The following is an 18,319-nucleotide window of genomic DNA, read 5'->3' on the forward strand; positions in this document are numbered from 1 at the left end:
TGCTTCACGGATTCGCTTTCAGCGTTGGCCTAGAGAATGGAAAGCAGACCTCAATCTTCTTCTAGACGCAGCCATGAACTCTGGAGCTCTAGGACCAATGACCGTGCCGGAGGTCGTGCAGTGGCCATTTATTCAGCGCTACTGTTGTTATTGTAGTACACAGTATGCAATGACACATGGTGTCCTGGGTATTGCTGCAAGGTTCGTAACATTCAAATATTTATTGCCACAGAAATGAACAACGAGAGTAGTAATCTTCATCAGATACCAATAAATTCCTTGTAACACCGGGGCAACAGTGTTCCCACATCGCAACATGAAAAATGCGGACAAACACCGATAACAAGTTGCTAAACATAATTACGTTCCTTTTCCGCGAAATGCTCCACCCACCTGACCCCCCCTCCTGCAAAAAAAGAAAAGGAGAATACTTAAATGCAGGACAGACTTTATCAGGGATGCAGCCGCAGAGGGGTATCTTAAATGCGCTAAACTAGACTAAGAATTGCAATTTTCAGTTGACAGCGGAAGGATGTGTTTTGACTCGAAGTGTCTTATCTATAGCAAGAAACTGTTATCGAAGAAGACGAGTACTTTCTATTAACACATAGGCACCCAATAAGAGAAATCAACCAATATTGCTGAATTGTTAGACAATGCCAACATTACCGACGAGAATTGACGATGTACGCAATAAAGTGGCAATAAAGTATGGCGTTTAACCTCCGACAGGAATCCCCCGAAATAGGAGTGTTCCTAGGAGGAGAAAACAAATGTTTCTGAACATGTACGCCACAAAAGCACAACGTGATTATAATACATTCCATAGTGTACGTGTCATTTGGGGAGGGGGGGGCGGGGGCTGGGGCAGGCTTAATAATAATTTTAAACGCATGGTGTTTTTTTAACCTGCGCCCATTTCACGGCACACGCGCATTGTGGTATTCCGCCCCCAACGGAATCCGATGCTGCGGCTGGCGTCGATTACTTGACCTCGTGCACGTGAACACTTGACATCGTGCACATCAGTGCAACCTCCAATACCCCCGTAGCGACCAAAACGCACCCTGGTTAACCTTGGGCACGTGACGTACACGACTATTCCTGCTTTCCGCTGCCACCAAATACCGGTCACCACGGCTGGCAGTTGGAAGGGGTGACCTCGTGCTCAATAGCAGACAGCCATATTGACTGGGCAAGCGCATCTCAACTGTGAACACTGAACCACGGCAGCCTTCTAGCAATGCTTAAGATCCTTAGGCAAGCGCTTCGCAGTAAATCCGTGCCTATGTAGCGACAATACCTCATTGCGCTTTTGAATAGCTATTTTACGTTAAAGCAGTCGACTCAAAATGCCCTCAAAACTGTTTTTAGCCAGGCGTAATTGCGAAGGTGGTAGATAGGTGACCTAAGGACAGAACACCAGTTGTAAAAAGCGAGTAAGAAATGATAAAGGGATAATCTTGCTACAAGTCGCTGTTGTTACCTAGATACAAATAGTGAAAATAAATAAATAAGTAAATAAATAACGCGTTTCGAAGAAAAAATGGGGAGACGCCACCAACCATTATAATCAATGTAAACGAATAGCGATACTCTTTTATGAAGTTATTCACTGCGCACGGCTTCCTTTTTCTAAGATTTCTTTAATTGTCTGCGTCAGGTAGCGCAATTATAACTGTTGAGCTAAATTACTCAATGAGGTGGCGATTACTTCTACGAAAAGTCAAAAAGTTGAATTGAATAACTTACATTAGTACACTAATTACTATGTTAATTTAGTGCTAACAGGACATTTCAGTTTACGAGTTGTAGCTAGTAAGTATGCCTTACGTACTCACTAGCTACAATAATACTAGACTAAACTGGAACGAATTCAAACGATAGCATTGCTTTCGAAATATGCGCCCCAAACGTGCGCTAAAAATGCACTGTTGTTCTATTTATTTCTTAAGAAAACGCTTTTTATGCATTGAAGAATAAAAGTAACCTGAACGCCAATGCATTTCGTCGGACCCTTTGAAAGTTCATGCGTCGAAACTGGTGTAGCTGAGAGAATTAGTTACAAGGGGATACACCTTTGCGAACTCACAACCTACAAGTCGCAAACTTAAATATGTGCTGTAAATAATTAATTGACACGTTAATTAGACTACTTAATTTAGTTATTCAAATAAACATCTTGATTTTCCGTGGAAGTTCTCGCCGCCTCAGGGATAATTTAGCTGAATTGTGCTATCTGCCATTAGAAACTTAAAATAATTTGGTGCAGCTAAAGAAAGAACTACTTATTAATTAAACAAATGGCGCATTCAAGGAGCATATTTAATGAAGCAGCATATTTCGGTAGTGTTCGTGGTTTCATGTCACAATGCCGCAGCGAACATAGCGTTAAACATCGCATATGTAGGGGTATAGTACAGGTGACAATACATATATTAGCCTATTCGTCACATCTGTGCTCTCACCAACAGCGCAAGCACTGGCGTGGGAGGAGACACCCATCCTCCACTTCCGCAGCCGGGGCATGCTCCCACAAATGCCCCCAGAAAGACCAAAGGTGGAGACGGCGGCGGGAGAAGAGGAGGGCTGTGCTTCTCGTGCGCTCCACCACAGCTTATAAACTTGCAGACGTCCAAAACCTGTCGCGCGACGGCAGGTGAATCTAAATGCGCCCGGCAACTCAGTTTTGCGAGAGCACGCGCCCTTTGCCTGTACGAAAGACTCCAACCACCACAAAAGCGGCCGAAAAAGCAAAACAGAGCAATTCGCTTCATAACGATTAAAATTTGTTCAGGGGATTGACCATCCGAAAGGAAAACGCGCTCTGTAGGAGACGCTGCCGAGCTACCGATCAGTTTTTAAGGATGTTGCCGGGCACCTAAAGACCACTGTACGACTAGTGCTGCCCATCTCTCTCTTCCCATTGCCATCGGACAACGTGCAACGCCTCAACCGGGAATCGAGCTTCAGCAACCTTGTAATCATTAGCGGTAATGATGGTGGTGAAAAAGGTTTATCCGCGGCAGCTGCCGAGCCGTCGCGGTCGGTATAAGCAACAATAGGTATGCGTACTCTCGCAGGCAGGACACGAGGACGGAGGCGGCAATGCCAACAGAAACGATTCGTGTCTCCTTAGCGGCCTCCAGCCGCCTCCCTCGAGAGATGCGGTTTTATCCCGGTTGATGCATCGTCGACACGGCGAGAACGGAGGCAAGCCTGGGGAGCGATCTGTCTTTATTATGCACTCAGTGGCCAGTCCTGCTTCTGGAGTGGGACAGGTTGTAGTGGCAGATGCGGAGAGCCCATCACCATTTCCCGGGTGACAGCAGTGACTTGAGGAAGGGTTGAGGGATATTCGCGTTGCTTCTCCTGTGTCTCTTTATGTGGTAGTTTCTCTCTTATGTGGAGCAGCTATTTGCATTTTCTTTCACCATGACAGAAGCAAGAATGACCCTTTTTGCCTAAAGCAGCGCATATGTTCTTAGCATCATGGTTTGAGCTCCAAGCATGTAGGTGATGCCCTGCATGAGACAGCTCGAAAAAAACACGAAAGATTGTAGCGAGTTCCACAGAAAGGATGAAAAGGAAAAGCATGGTCCATGATAATTTGCGTCTAAGTGCAGTTTGACATCTCTGTGGGTGCTGACAGCATGGTTGGCATCGAGTAACAGTTCCAGGCTTTTAAAGAAATTAGCACATCCCTACTCTGAAGCCTCTATAGGGAAAATAAATCGGCGTTCTACAATTCTTGAGCAATTGTGGTTCATCTTCTTCTGAATCTCATAAACACCCTGTGAGCACCCTGTCTCCCTCTCTTCATCATGAACATTACTTTTTACAGCGAAGCTGTGTATGCCTAGCTTCTGAAAAAATAATGCGTGCGTCTGTCGAGCCGTGTGGATTGTAAATTTATCCTCATCTTGGCACCAATTCCGAATATAGCGCATACCGGGCGGACCGCGGCGGAGGCGAAGCAGGCTTTAAACTCTCCGCCATGTTGCAAAAATTAGTTTAATATCTTCCGTCCAAATACAACCCGTATCAGATATTAAGCTGTACAGAACAGATACGACATTTTTACCTGCGTTGGCCATGTAGACGTTCGCACCGCCTTTTCTTTGTCAAAGCTCATTTTTTTGGTAAAGTTTTGGTAAAACAGTAGCAAGTGGTTTATCTCCTTCGTGTTGCAAAGGTTTGGAGTAAGTTGTTACACTGCAGTGAATTTGGTTACCATGCGTCACCGGGCGTGTATCGATCTGACATTCGGCAAGAATCTCGCTCATGTGCAAGTACAACCCGTTTAAGTGTATCACAGTGATCACAAAGGAATGGTCACCTTGATGAAGAATTAATTTATTTAATTATGGGGTTTAACGTGCCAAAAACCACATTCTGATTATGAGGCACGCCGTAGTGGAGGACTCCGGAAAGATTGACCACCTGGGGTTCTTTAACGTGCACCTAAATCTAAGTACACGGGTCTTTTCGCATTTCGCCCCCATCGAAATGCGGCCGCCGTGGTCGGGATTCGATCCCGCGACCTCGTGCTCAGCAGCCCAACACCATAGCCACTGAGCAACCACGGCGGGTACCTTGATGAAGAAGTAAGAGAATTAAAAGACGAGAACAACGAAGTTATGTGCATGTGTCTTTATCAAAAATCACAGACCAAGTGCTATATACAGAAGGTTAACCAGCGCAGCTGAAACATGCAACCCCGGTGTTTATTGCTGGATCAATCCCGATGGTTCAATAAACGACGTCTTGGTATACACTACCGGATCCTCGGTACGCAGTTGCTGCTTGCACTCGCCTGCATTCTTGTGCCCGAGCTGCAGCATCGGCACGGTGTAGATGAGCTCGTTCCGGGTTCCACTTGCGACGTTGCTCGTCGAATCCTGCCTGTTCCTCAGGAGCACGTATGACGCGTGGCCTATCCATTTTGGAGCCGGAGAGAAAATGCTGTGCGCGCGGTCGCCTGCAACTGACTGCAACGATGCCAGTACTGGCGCAGCCAGTTGCACGTCTCTCTTTCTCTTTTCTTTTTTTAGCGCATGCACGTGGGGTTGCGCTGGAAGAGTTTTCGGCGTACTGGCGATAGACGGACGGACGCACGAATCGGCCATATACAGCTCCGCTGTAATATAGTTATCACACAGCACAGCTTCGCTTGTCATGCTCCTTCATAGAGTGCGAGGATATTTTTTATAGTCGAAATGATGATAGCAATTCCAAAACGTTTCGGATTGAAATTCGACTAAGTTATTTCAGTTTACTACTAGAACATATTCCATAAGTATTAACAAGCTTGTAGCACGTCAATTTAGGTTAAAGCTCTTACACCACCTAATAATAGGCAACAAAAAAAAGGAAAATACAATGCCATTGTTCCTTCCACTCTGTTCAAATATGAATAAAGGGGAAATCAGACATCCACACATTCGTAGCCCTTGCTACAAAGGAAACCCATACGGGTTCCTCGTAAGAAAAGCCTCGCTGTTGAAGAAAAATTCGTCCTGGTCCGGGACCCTAACACGGGACCACAGCTTTTCCGGGGCAGCCGCTCTACCATCTCAGTTAACCAGGCTGCTAGGACATGGCAAGGCAAAGTCGAATTTGTCAACAACTCGAAGCAAAGGCAAGAGTTTGAAGTAATAGTTCTGCGGAAACACGCAAGGTGGCGAGAAGTAATTAATATAGGGGAAATCATACATCAGAGGGGTGTGGAACGTGCGGGAACACGGGAGGCTATCCGTTTTATGAGAACGCAGGCACCTCATAAACGAACGGTGTTCTACGAGGGCAAATCAGCGCTGCAGGCCCTAAAATGCTTTTTAAAGAAAGGACCATATTGCCGCGAGACAGAAGAGTGGCGAATTAGGCCAGCATCGATGAAGAAGACGTACAGGTAGCTCCTCGCCATATTGGCTGCTGTGACTCCTGTGCAGCTCGCCTTATTTGTAAACATACATTTTTTATGGAACATTTCTGGCGGAGGTGCTCGGTGCGCTGCCTGTTACCATCATCCCAGCACGGAGCTCCAAAGTGGCCGCCACGTTGTCCACTCGGCAATGGCCACTGAAGCACACACCGCGCCGGAACTTACCGCACCGCAGCCGTCCCCACCGTCTGTCATATTAGCGTCTGTACGGTAATACATAGATGCACCACCTTCGTGTTCCCCAAACCTTCGGTGCATCGAGTAAACATCAAACCGTCAACAACTAATAAATATATATGTGCACGACCATACATATAATGATGAGTGGCCTATATGTCTAAGGTACTTAATAATTGGGCACACTAAAAGTTGATAACATACTTTTATAAAAGTGAAGCTTCCTTTTTTTAAACTGTTTACAACGCCGTAGAATAAATTTGACTTGCCTAATTGATTTGACTTACTAGTAGTGTTTTTTTTTAGTTCGGGAAACGATAGGATGCTGGTATGTTACGCCTGGCATGTTCGAAAATATTCGAAAATCTTATTATTCCAAACTATCCTCTTTGTCATGAGAATCATTTGGATCAGGCGGGAAAATTGTATCTTTATAGAGCGACATGTGATTGAACCAGTGGCAATTAGATCTCTTTCAGAGGAAAAGTTAGATAAATGCGCCAACCAATATCCTTGTGTACAGACCCCATCTCTTTTCTTGTCTTTTTCATGACATGGATTCATGGCAGTACCTTCGCTTCTCGCGGAAGCTACATTGCCTCGAAATCCCTCGCCCTCATGTGGGAGCATCTTGAGCACGAGGTGTGAGTCAGAGGCCTGTGAAGGTATCTGTCAGTCAGCCCAGCCTTTACTTGTACAATTCAACCGCAACTTGCAGCGACATGTAAAGGGGCTAGGCGCCTAAGGCGGGGATATGCTTGTTGAAATGGGCCATTGAAATAGTGAAATTTTTTTGCAAGCAGCTCGTTTGTCTCCTGTATATTATATGACTATATATTATATTATATGACGTACGTTATATGATTGCCATATATTATGTGGCAGATTGTGCGGGAGATGCAGGTCGACTGCGATGTCACACTTTCTGGAACGAAAAGAGTTCTGCCCCGTGCGCTGGTGGCATTTGTAGGGGAACTATATATTGAAGGGCTCATGAATAGAGGCTTGCCGGGTAACGTATTTCTAGAGGAACATCCCCTGCGTTCTTGCCCTGTTGCTGACTATAGGTATTTGGGAGACATATCTAGGAGAAAAGCAGCTGTAAAGAACAGAACATCCATCTATTTAATCACATAATCACAGTTATATATATACGCATCTGTGTGCTATCAAAGCGGCTATGTTGGGGGCTCGTTCTTGGTTATTCATAATTTCCTCTTGCGCCGTGTGCTTAATGACGAGTATCTGCGAACGCTGTAACATTTAAGGATCAGATTTTTTTAAAAAATAGCAGACATGTTCAATTGCATTTACGAAGGTTGTCAATGCTACAATTCAGAGGAGTGTCACCTAATGGTCAAAATCATCTCCCGTCAGGAGAACGCCGAGCAGTTTTCTGCTATGCCTTTTTGCTCCACGTTTCTTTTTGTCTTTATTTCCACACTTCACTCAGTGAATTGGTGACGAGAAGGCTTCTGCACCCATGGCCCTTCAACACACGTTAAACGAAGCTATCAGTGCGCTTTGGCATATTGGCGATTACATACGAAATGAGGAGGAGTGCCAGGAAAATACAAGGGCGAGTAGGGTGTTTAAAATGTGTTCAATATCTCTCGTTTCACTAGTGGTCACGAGCGGAACCATTATTCATGGGCTGCCTGTCTGTGAACGGGAGGTCTGAAGCTTGTGCTAACGTGCGTATATTCGCGGGTTCTACACCTTGCGGTGAGTATGTACTAAAAAGAACACACGCGCACGTACGCACACACTCACTGAGACTCAGCCACAGAAGTGTCAACGCTATCGGTCAGTGACTGCCTGCGGTGCACGCTGCAGAACAAAGAAATACACGCATCGCGCATGGAAGGACAGTCAAGCGCAATAAGGCGTGATTCGATGCTCAACCATGTTACTTCGGCGAGGAACGAAGCTCGCAATCAAAGCTCCGGAAGTTTTCGGCGGGCATGCGCTCGCAAAATGATCAGAACTGGTTCACCTTCGAATGAGCGAGGATAATGGTGCCGCATGCATTGCTTCTTATTGTTCTCGGCCTTCCTTTCAAGCTCGTGCGCGTGCTTAGATTTGCTGCTGAGCCCCACACGGACGCGCCAGAACGCGAAAAGTATAGCCCCGTGCCTTCGGGACGTCATAGGATAGGTACGGTTGTTGCTAGAGAACGGAATATAATTCCGCGCCGCATTCTGCCATCAGTCATCGCCGCATTCAAGTGGCGCATCCGCCGCGCATTCATGCCTTGAATGGCGTTCTCCGCACCACCTTGAGCAATGGTCCGCCGAAGCCGAGCAGAAGGAACGTGAGCAATGCCCTGCTGCGGGTATCATAGAAAGCGTCCGGCACTTCCTTCTCGCGGTACGGTCAACCACGAGCCTTGATGCGGTTATACTCATTGCTCTCTTGACTCTGTTTTCGGTTAGTAAAGTAGATATATATTTCAAAGAACCTCAGAGCTGCGTACGCGATCTGCGACGCACGGCAGCATAAATGCCTCGATGTATGCGGTTTGCAAATGGCGGAATTGCGGAATTCATTGCATGGTAACAAGCAGCGTAAGACTGATTTGTGCAGCAAGTAGGCGTTTGTCAACCGCATGTCTGACGAGATTATAGGCAATTTTATACTGACTAGTGTAGTTTAGGGTGTAAATACGCAAGAAATATCGAGCACTTCGCATAGTTACCTTCTAAAATGTGGGTTTTCTAACGACAAAACCGATTCTACTTGATTTCTGCTCACCTTTGTTTAAAACATATGACAAGGGTGGACCAATACTACACGCTAGGTTATTTAGATATGCACTACTCGCTTTGATGCGCGTAATTCCCTATTTACTCGGTGCTGAGACATAACGTCTATGATCCTAGGATTTTAATTGATTAGCTTTATTGCTTAGCTGTATTGGTGCAAGCTTTTTGTCGTGTGCGCGCTTTGGCGCTTCCACATGCCAGACTGCACTGGGCAGGTAGTGTTCAGGCTCGCAATGCTACGAGACCGCACGGACGCTGACATATTCACTCTGGCGGCACCTAGTGTTTCGTGCAACTCCTAATGTGCTTTTACAAGCGTGGTTCGCCCAGCGAGTGCGGCCTCCTAGCGTAATAAACAATCGTAACCTAGCGACCAACAAGGCTGAAAAAGCCCAAATCTTATCGCTTTCCACGTTTGTCCACGGTCTCGTATAAAATTGTGCGTACTATAATAGAGCACCCGATGGTTCACTCATGTGCAGGGCTTTTTACCGTACTCGCGAGCATATTTATTGAGACGTTTATGGATTGTGATGCAATCCAAACATGTCAATTTTGTTTTTCAACTTTAGGTATGAGGGGATGCATTTGCAATAATGTAAGGCTTACAGCCCGTAGTTTATGGTGCAAAAATTGGTGCGCTGACGTAGAAAGTCATTCAGCTTTCTAGCAGCTTGACCTACATAGCGAGTGCTACAAGAATGGCGGATCTCATAGGCGCCATGCACGATCTTTCAGGGATGATACAGGGAAACTGAGCTGTTAAAAACAATATTAAAACAGAGTGATGCATTTTAAAGCAAAGCACCGCAACCATTATAGCAATCCTTCATATTTCAATACCGTTGGTACCCACCATGGTGATTCATCCTGTTCTCAAATGCCGCAGTGAGTAGACTTTTGGCGACGACTGTAGGTGATGTTTATAAGATCGCCTTTTGCGCTTATCGTTTTCCTGTGGCCTGAACATAAAAATGCACTGTATGCCGCTATATGAGGCATACGCAAGAAAGTTGGTTGCAACAAGTTGCAGAGAGAAGACAATTTCCATGTTTCACGAAGAGAAACAAGATACAGTGATAGAGCGTGGCATGTCTTACCATGTTTATATTGGCCCTTTTTGGGGTGATCCCCTGGGTGCTGCCTTGTTTGATCCCGTGCTGACGCATTCATTCGTTGCCTCAACTGCCGCCGTTGCCTCCGTGTTTACAATGGATTTGCATGACGCCGATGCGGCTGAGCAGACCTATGTTTGGGGAAATATCGTAGACGGTGACGGGGTGGACGAAACGAAGCTTTGGCCCCATCTTCAAAGAACGTGCAAGAGTGATTTCAGAACTGATTAAGCTACGTCCATACGGCGCGAGCAGCGTATATTGCGCATGTTCTAAAAGCGGGCCCAAACATGTATTCCAAGGTATTCAAACTTTCCGCTCATGAATTGAATCAGGATTGGTGTGTTTTCCTCTTCGTTTCTTATTTGGCAAATATTTTGAAGCAGCAGCTAGCTACATTTCCAACATCCTCGGTGCGGTCCCTGTCTGATTATCTCCCGCCTATTCGCTGGCGGGTATGCTCACTTTGGTAGATTTGTTGTTCTTGCTACGTGCAAGGCTGTAAACGTAGCTATTTTGTGCATTGTAATACCTTGTAGGAAAGATGCATTATCGCCAGTAACTCACGTGCTCTTGTGGACCTTCGCGAAACAATGAGCTTCGGTGATGCGTGCGCTATCAATGTACTCCGCGATGTACTGGGCGTATATGGTGAGCATGTATTCAAGTGTGGGCCGTTTCAGTCGTCGACACGTTGGTGATATAGTGGGCATAAGATTCCGGGCCAGTTGGGGTAGATAGAAGCACCATATCCAGCGTTTATTGACTGTTCCAATAAAATGGCATGAGCAGACTATGTTCGTAAGTTAAGCCTTTTCTTTTCATTTAGTTCTCCACATTCCCAGCAGTAAGCAGCGGGAATACGGAGGGCGGGGGGTGGCTTGCACGAAGGGACAGTAATGAAAGTAATGAAGATTTTAATAACGCATTATGCACCGTTTTCTAGAAGGCTACAACTTTGTACCTAGGCTGCACCTAGGAGTCGCGAGATCCGAATTTTAAGCAGCTGTCCCTAGCTCGGCAGCCTCTTGGAGACGAGTGGTGCGACATCTCGATCGAAATGTGGGCAGAGTGCAATGTATGCCTATGTGTCTTTTGACTAAGCCGCTAGGTCTTTCGCACTCATGATTCGCAGTGGACATGTTTTAATACCGCGGTCGAATGTATTACCATACTGTAGGCGACCGCTTACTACAGCGCGTAGGAGAACGTGTAGAATTGACTGTAACAGAACAGTGGCGCCGTCTGACACCGCCAAGGCGAAACCATAGCTTATGGGCGACGCATGCCACGCACCGCGTTTCGTCGCTAAAACGACAAATGGAGCTCTGGTTTTGTTCCAGCAATTTCTACGCTTTCTACTTCGCAGTGAGGTGAGTGACGTGTGTTCAGGTTTAACATGATCGAGACGAGCAATGGTGCATCTATATGTCGCATTAAAACGCACGCAGCACGAAATGCTTTCTTTGTTTGAAATTTGAGCGGGAACAAACCAGTGGTTGAGCGGAGTGATTTATACTAGGCACTCATTGAAGTAACATAATGCAGCATCTTCGCTGTGCCAGTCATTTCGCAGCGAGAGACTCGGACATCAAAACGGTAAATAAGCTTTCTTTTATTTTAGTTAGAACTGTATGTGCGCTATTGTTCTGTGTAGACAATTTTATTGCACGAAGATTACACAGGTAACCGTAAAGTGTGCGGGTTAGAAGAATTGTAGGTTTTTGCCAACCAACACTTATGGAAAACACTACGCAGGTATACTTACCTGCACAGTGTTTGTGAGTGCAATACTGATAGCTTCAGCTAGACCTGTCCCCGACACTAAGCGGCTGCGCATGAACGGTGAGCACATTACAGTTTTCCGCAGTCAATAATCGACCCATTGTTGTTGCATGCATGAGCAGAGTGCGCAGAACACATGCTGCAAGGTAAACATGAATGATACGTTAACGTACGACGAGCTCGAACTCATTCAACAACAAATAATAGGGCGTTTTATGCCCATCGCGGCCACCGAAATGGTGAGGTGGTTGGCCGGTGCGTTTCAAGTCAAACACTCTTCACGTCAGCGTCACCGTAGAGCGACCAACTTATAGATATACCACTGCAATTTTCGTACTCACAGGTAACAATACATCGGCATGATTATCACGTAACGAGGCTGTCACGGCACACATCTACCTTGCGTCCAGTCTGCTTGCACTCGGTGACCGGACGACTGAGTCGCATAATAACGCTTGCTCATTCCTCAATATATCTCGTATGGGAGAAGATGGTATAGGAAATCATGCCAGCGTCTTTGGTCGTCGAAACAAAGCCTTCCACTTGACGTGAAAGTGGCTAATGGACAGCGAGCCACAGAACAGATTGCGGTGATTGAAGAGCATGTTAACAGGGACAGCTCCTCCCCAGCGCCCCAAGGCTTGCTAAGAACGCTATACTGTTTGACTAGCCGAAGGATGTCGCGCACACGCATAACACCGTAAAGAACAATGTTTCTTTAAATAAACAGTTAGGACAGAGCTTCTGGCGCGACGCCTATTGCTCAAAAAGGTAATGAATATCCTTGTAATCTTGTTACGGCGACACATGTTCTGCTTCCGAAGTCCTTCACGACGATGTAACCGGTTTGTTCTAAGTTTATCGCCCAAGTTCCGTAATATTCTGCATTAAAAGCCGACCTTTTTAATTCAAATGCACCAACAGGTACAGGAAACTACTCTGCAGATAGATGATGACACCCACTAGGTTTAGAAAAATTAGCTTCTGGATTCTTTTCTTCCTCCGTTTTCCTTGAAGGCCTATTTCCTTCAGCCTTATTAAGTACTAGCTAGCGGATAGTACAGCAGCACGTGTCATGCCGTTTTGCGTCATCCTTTCCCACAGGTCACTGAAAGAAGCCGTACGCTCAGAACAGCTATCACCATAGAGAAAAGGCAGCTAAAAATTAGTCACCTGCATCATTTGTAAATAGTACTGTTGTGCAACAACCTTCTCGCACTCTAGGAGAAACATACACAGCTTTTTTTTTTCCCTCAATGTGGCAGATTGGGTCTTTCTGCTCTCAGCCCCGTTGCAGCTCAAGTCAGGCCAAAACATCATTGCGTCTTCGTTCGCCTCTCACGTTTGTTTTTTCGCAAGGAAAGTGGAATATTTCGGAGTGCTTTCCATGAAGCGAAAGTTGCTCGTCGTAAAAGTATTTTTATAAACGCACTATGGAACGGCAGCAGCCATAAGAGAAGCAAAAAACTTACTTTCCACAATGGCACAGTGAACAAATAACGAAATCGGGCCGCCGAATGTTTCGGTTTAGGATGCAGCTTTTATGCCCTCTCGTGCAACGCCGTGCACTTAGCGCGAGAGCTAATCCGCATTTTTTGTCGTATCAGCGAAAGCGATGGTCGGTGGAGCGCAGCATTTACAGAAATGCCTTTCACGCAGCGCCCTTGTCCCTACTTTCCCTCATAGTAGAATACATATAAATAACATGAACGAACTCGTAAGAGCAGAATACGCACAACGCAACTTACAACTGAAAAAACAGCACAAGCAGCTCCTTTAGCGGCGGCACACTCTCCGGCTGCCGCCATACCTGCCTGAATGGGATTTCGCTGAGCGTAGAATGCGCGTGCTTCGGTTCTCCACCTTCGATGCAGTTAAAGACGGCGCATTTTTTGAAAACAAAACATCGTATTGGATAGTATATAATGCGTGAGTAAGGATTTCCGTATGTGCAAAAAGAGAAGAGAGATTAAAGGCGACAGAAAATTAAAAAGAGAGAGAGAAAGAGTGGGATAACGCAAGGAAAAAAAATCAATCGTAATGGAAAACCAGAAATGCAAGAAACTGGTTCGAGCGTTCATGTTTATGATGCTAGCGGGAGGGGCAGGATACGGAAAGCGAAAGGGCGGAGGAAAGGCGAGCTCTACCTCTCGATTTTCAGTGGGTCTTGTGTGTGCTCGAGTGTGTCTGTGCGAGGGAGGAGGGTTTAGTTCTGAGTTGGAGGTAAAGATGTGCGTGTGTGGGGATACGCTGTACGGCTCATTGTTCTGCTGCTGCTCAGTATATGATGGACGGCTTAAAAATCTAGGGCTATTCAATTTCACCCTGGGTTTGTTTGCCTTCTCCACGCATCTCCGGGACGGGAAGATAGAGGAAATAATCATGTGGATCTCACGCCGAGTGTGAATCAATGTAAGCGAAGATTTCTGTGCTGTTTGCTTTGATTGGCAATAATAAGCGGTGACGTTGACGGCGAAAGTTTAATTTCCTTTGCGTTTAGCCCACAACAAGAGCAGTGAGTGGATACCAAGCTCACCAGGCACCATAGCAAATTTTGGTTATACGCTGGAAGTTTTTACGTGCCCTATGGGGAGCGTTCTACTGCCAAAATTTTTTCAAATGTGCTCAACAATAGCCGAGATAGAAATATTTAAGTTCCGCGAAACCATGATTTCAGAAGGCGGGCTCCTCTGCCAAGCAAGACGCTCTCTCCACTCCCCACTTCTAGCCTACTGAAGCGACATTCCTTCCCTGTGTTCCCCCGTACCGGACCTCGAGGATCGCGTGACGCATACGCCAAAGCCTTCACTTCAGCCTTCACTTTTGTTTTCCCTCCTGGCTTTGTTTTTTTCGGCGCTAAGCACTTCGACAGCGTCGCACGCGAGCTGTTGCCTCGTTCGCGAAGCGCACAATTTTGCACGCTGTGCACAAGGAAACATGACAAGCGGTATAATTAATTCAGTGGTACACTAATACTGAGGCAGAACAAGCGGATCGTAGAGCGTGATTACGCACTGGAACACGGTAGAAAATGGCATAGTTTCGGTGCCTGCGCGCGTGGCCGCACGACCGCGGGAACAAACAAACAAACATCTCTCTTGCTTCGGTGCGAAGTAAAACAAAAAGACACGCAGACATTCCGTTTGTGTTTCATTATATTTTTTAAACTTCAATTCGTCAATTCAAGCAACACATCGCGCAGATAACAGATGTTGGCTTGAGTGACGTCACACTACGGACACGATTACGTAGGCGTAGGGGCGAGATTACGTCACCATCCGGCTTGGAGCGCGGCGGCCGCGAGTGAAGAGGGAAACTGCGTTCGAACTGAAGTTTCAGATCTTTCTGCGGTGCGTAGCGATGTAATACTTTGCAGACACGGTTGTTATCACGCAGGATGCTCTGCGCTTGTCAGCTCAAAATGACCAGAGCTGGTGAGGGGCCATTTAAACGTTACCATGCGTGGACCACTGCTGTTTGTCTGAGTAGTACACTGAGCATGTGCTGGTGGGCGAGTTTGTTATGCATGATTACAACATAGGTGCCAAATAAAACAAGGGAGGAAGGAAGGCGACACGGGACAACCATTCAGGCGCACTAACAACTGAGGGTTTTATTTCTTGACACAGGAATAAATACCTGCTGCCAAGGATCAAAACAACAAGAACAAACAGTGCTCTCATCTTCATCGCACAACGAAAACACGATACAGAGAAGCTTCTAAGTGCCACTCCCAAGGTACGCCAGTAGCTTTGTAGATAAACTGAGGCCGCACTGATACAATCATCACCACGTTTCTTGATCTCAAGCGCTTCCAATACCTCCCTTGTCAGGTGATCATTACCTCGGTTCAAAACACAGGTTCTATTAAAGCATGGAATGCACTTGTGAGCCTTACAATGAGCACTAATGTGACCAGAGAGCGGATTTCCACCTTATGTCGATGCTCCTGCAATCTGTCATTCAGAGATCTGCTCGTTTGCCCTACATATGATGAACCACACAACAAGGAAACTGAATAAACTTCTTGCTTTACACATCCGATATGCTTTCACCGATGTCTTTTTACGCACATCTGTTTATTTTTGCTATTTCCTGCATTCAGCACACATAAACTATTCTTTACACATCGGTCATGCTTCTGCCCATGTTTTTTTTTTGCGCACAGCTGTTTATTTTCCCGATATAATGCATTCACTTTGGCAACAAGTGTGCTAGGATGAATGCAAGACATCGGGAAAATAAACAGGTGTGCGCAAGTAAACATGAGCAGAAGCATGTCGAACATGTAAAGAAAGTAGTTAATTTGGTTCCCTTGTCATGTGGTTCATCATATGTAGGCCAAACGGGCAGATGTCTGAATTGCAGAGTGTGTAAGCATCCATATGAGGTGGAAAACTAGCTCTCCAGTCACATTAGTGCTTAGTGTAAGACTCACAAGTGCATTGCAGATTTTAGTAGAACCTGTATTTAGTAGAACCTGTGTGAACTTAAGGTTGTCTAGTTTGCCCGCCATACCTGTGGTGTCTAGTAGTAGCGTTTATTGGCCCTCTCACGCCGTCCTTTAACTCTCTCGGGATCTCTCCATGCATGGATATTGCGAGCGAAAATTGGCGAGGCTGTCGTTCACTCGCTTCTGTCTGCCGTCGGTTGTACCGATTCTCTGCTTACTCCCCGTACCTCCTCTCTAACATTCTATCTACTTCCCCTCTGGGCGGTTGGACATTAGCAGAAAGCTAGGCGCTGTAGTTTCTACAAAACTTTTGTTGGGGGCCACGGATAATTGCAGCAGTCCAGACGGTATTTATGCGACGCCCAGGAAGCTCCAGAGGACAGTGTGCACACGCGACGGGGTGCAAATGTCCAAATGAAGCTTCTCGCGTGGCCTCTTCTCTCGGCTACGCTTCTGTCGTCGTCGTCAGCGCTCTGTACCACAGCCCGACTCGGCCTAGAAGAAAGTTTGAGCAGTAGCAGTAGCAGCAGTGGAAAAATCGAAATACGAATGAAATAGAGCTTCGCTTTAGAAAACATATTTGAACACAACGTGAAAAAAAAAAAACACATGATGACGTTTAGAGACGGCTACGGGTCCTTTGTTCGCAGTGAAGATGGGCGCAAGACGAGCAATTATTTATGCGTTAGGTGGCACAAAACGCGCATGTCGGTTTCGGGGAGAAAACCCCATGTCTGGTTAATCGCGTTTTAGTCGTTTGAATATGTAAACATTCTAAGAGCAGCTTTTAAGAATGGCGCTGCTCTGTCACGTTTATGCTAGCAGCAGCCTAGTCAATCATCTAGTTTGTACTCATGTGGTGATGCGCAAAGGCGTTCGAACTCACTTTGCCTTTCCTAACATCGTTGTGATGCTGCTCAATCCTTTCAACTCTCCTGGTTTCACCTATGTAGATGCGTCACAACTCTGGCACAGTATCTTGTAGATACTGTAGAGCTGTACGGACGACACACTGCCCTATTTCAGTACACCATATAGGTTGTTCATGTTCATGTTCGTGCAGTCGCTTTTGAGCTTCCCTGTGAAGTGCCTTTTGAATTGCGTCTACCGGTACCTGTTCGCTTTTTTAAGTTTCGATTCGTCCCCCCAAAAAAACTACTGAGCGATCGCCGAGTTGTCCTCGAATACCAACTCAAGGACGCTGCTTCGGACGCTTTCCTCTGTATTTTTTTCTTGTGTGTTTTTGTTCGTGTAAAAATAGAACGGATTTCCAAATCGATTCTGCGTTTCGTGGGAGAAGTGTCGTGCACCACATCTGTTCTTGAATTGGGCGGACATTGCCTCTCAACCCTGGATAAGAAATTGAATCGGAAGTTACTCGAACCTTTTGTTGCGCTGTCGAAGTTTGCTTTCTTTATATGGCTATGAAAATCGTCAGCACACATTCGGATTCTCTCATATTGTTTGTTTAACCCGAGGTCCAAAGAAAACACAGGAATGCATGACAGCTGACGTAAGCCAAAAATACGCTATTGTTGCCACGTCACGTGAGCTTCTGCAAGAAACTTACCACAGGAACATGTTTCGCTTGCGCTTAGGCTTGCGTTAAAGCTAAGCCTGTTAAATCCCCGCTGAAAAATATTTCTGCAATAATAGGCATAAAAATTAGCGTAGAACCAAACCCGGGTTGCGATCTTTGGGAGGGTCAGCTTCGTAAGCATCATTCATTCTATCAATCATTCATTCTATCATGCTATCATCATTCGCATTCATGCATGTATTTGTTTATACCATAATTACATATGTACTCATTAATAACTGTGGTGACTAACCACCACGTTCTGCCCTACAGAGGTCTTCCAGATAAGACAAAATACGGTGTTGCATTTCTAATCTATAGGGACGTAGGGGTCAACATTGATCAATTCTACAGCATTATTCACAGGGTAGCAGTCGTCGTAATAAAGCTGAATAGGACGTAGAATAAACGTAGCACAGGCCTATGCTTCAACCGGCATTCTGATGAAGAAAGTGAACAGCTTTATGAAGATGCTGAATTAGCATTTATAAGTGTACAAAT

General features: G+C 45.8%; 1 non-coding gene across 1 annotated transcript; it reads right to left on the minus strand.

Annotated features, from left to right (window-relative positions):
* Nucleotides 1-3,918: 3,918 nt before the first annotated feature.
* LOC135903117 (U2 spliceosomal RNA) lies at nt 3,919-4,105 on the minus strand. Its single transcript, XR_010564730.1, has one exon. It is a non-coding gene; the product is annotated as a U2 spliceosomal RNA (small nuclear RNA).
* Nucleotides 4,106-18,319: the final 14,214 nt, after the last annotated feature.

This window comes from Dermacentor albipictus, chromosome 1 (assembly GCF_038994185.2).
Source record: "Dermacentor albipictus isolate Rhodes 1998 colony chromosome 1, USDA_Dalb.pri_finalv2, whole genome shotgun sequence".
In the NCBI taxonomy this organism is placed as follows: Eukaryota; Metazoa; Arthropoda; class Arachnida; order Ixodida; family Ixodidae; genus Dermacentor; species Dermacentor albipictus.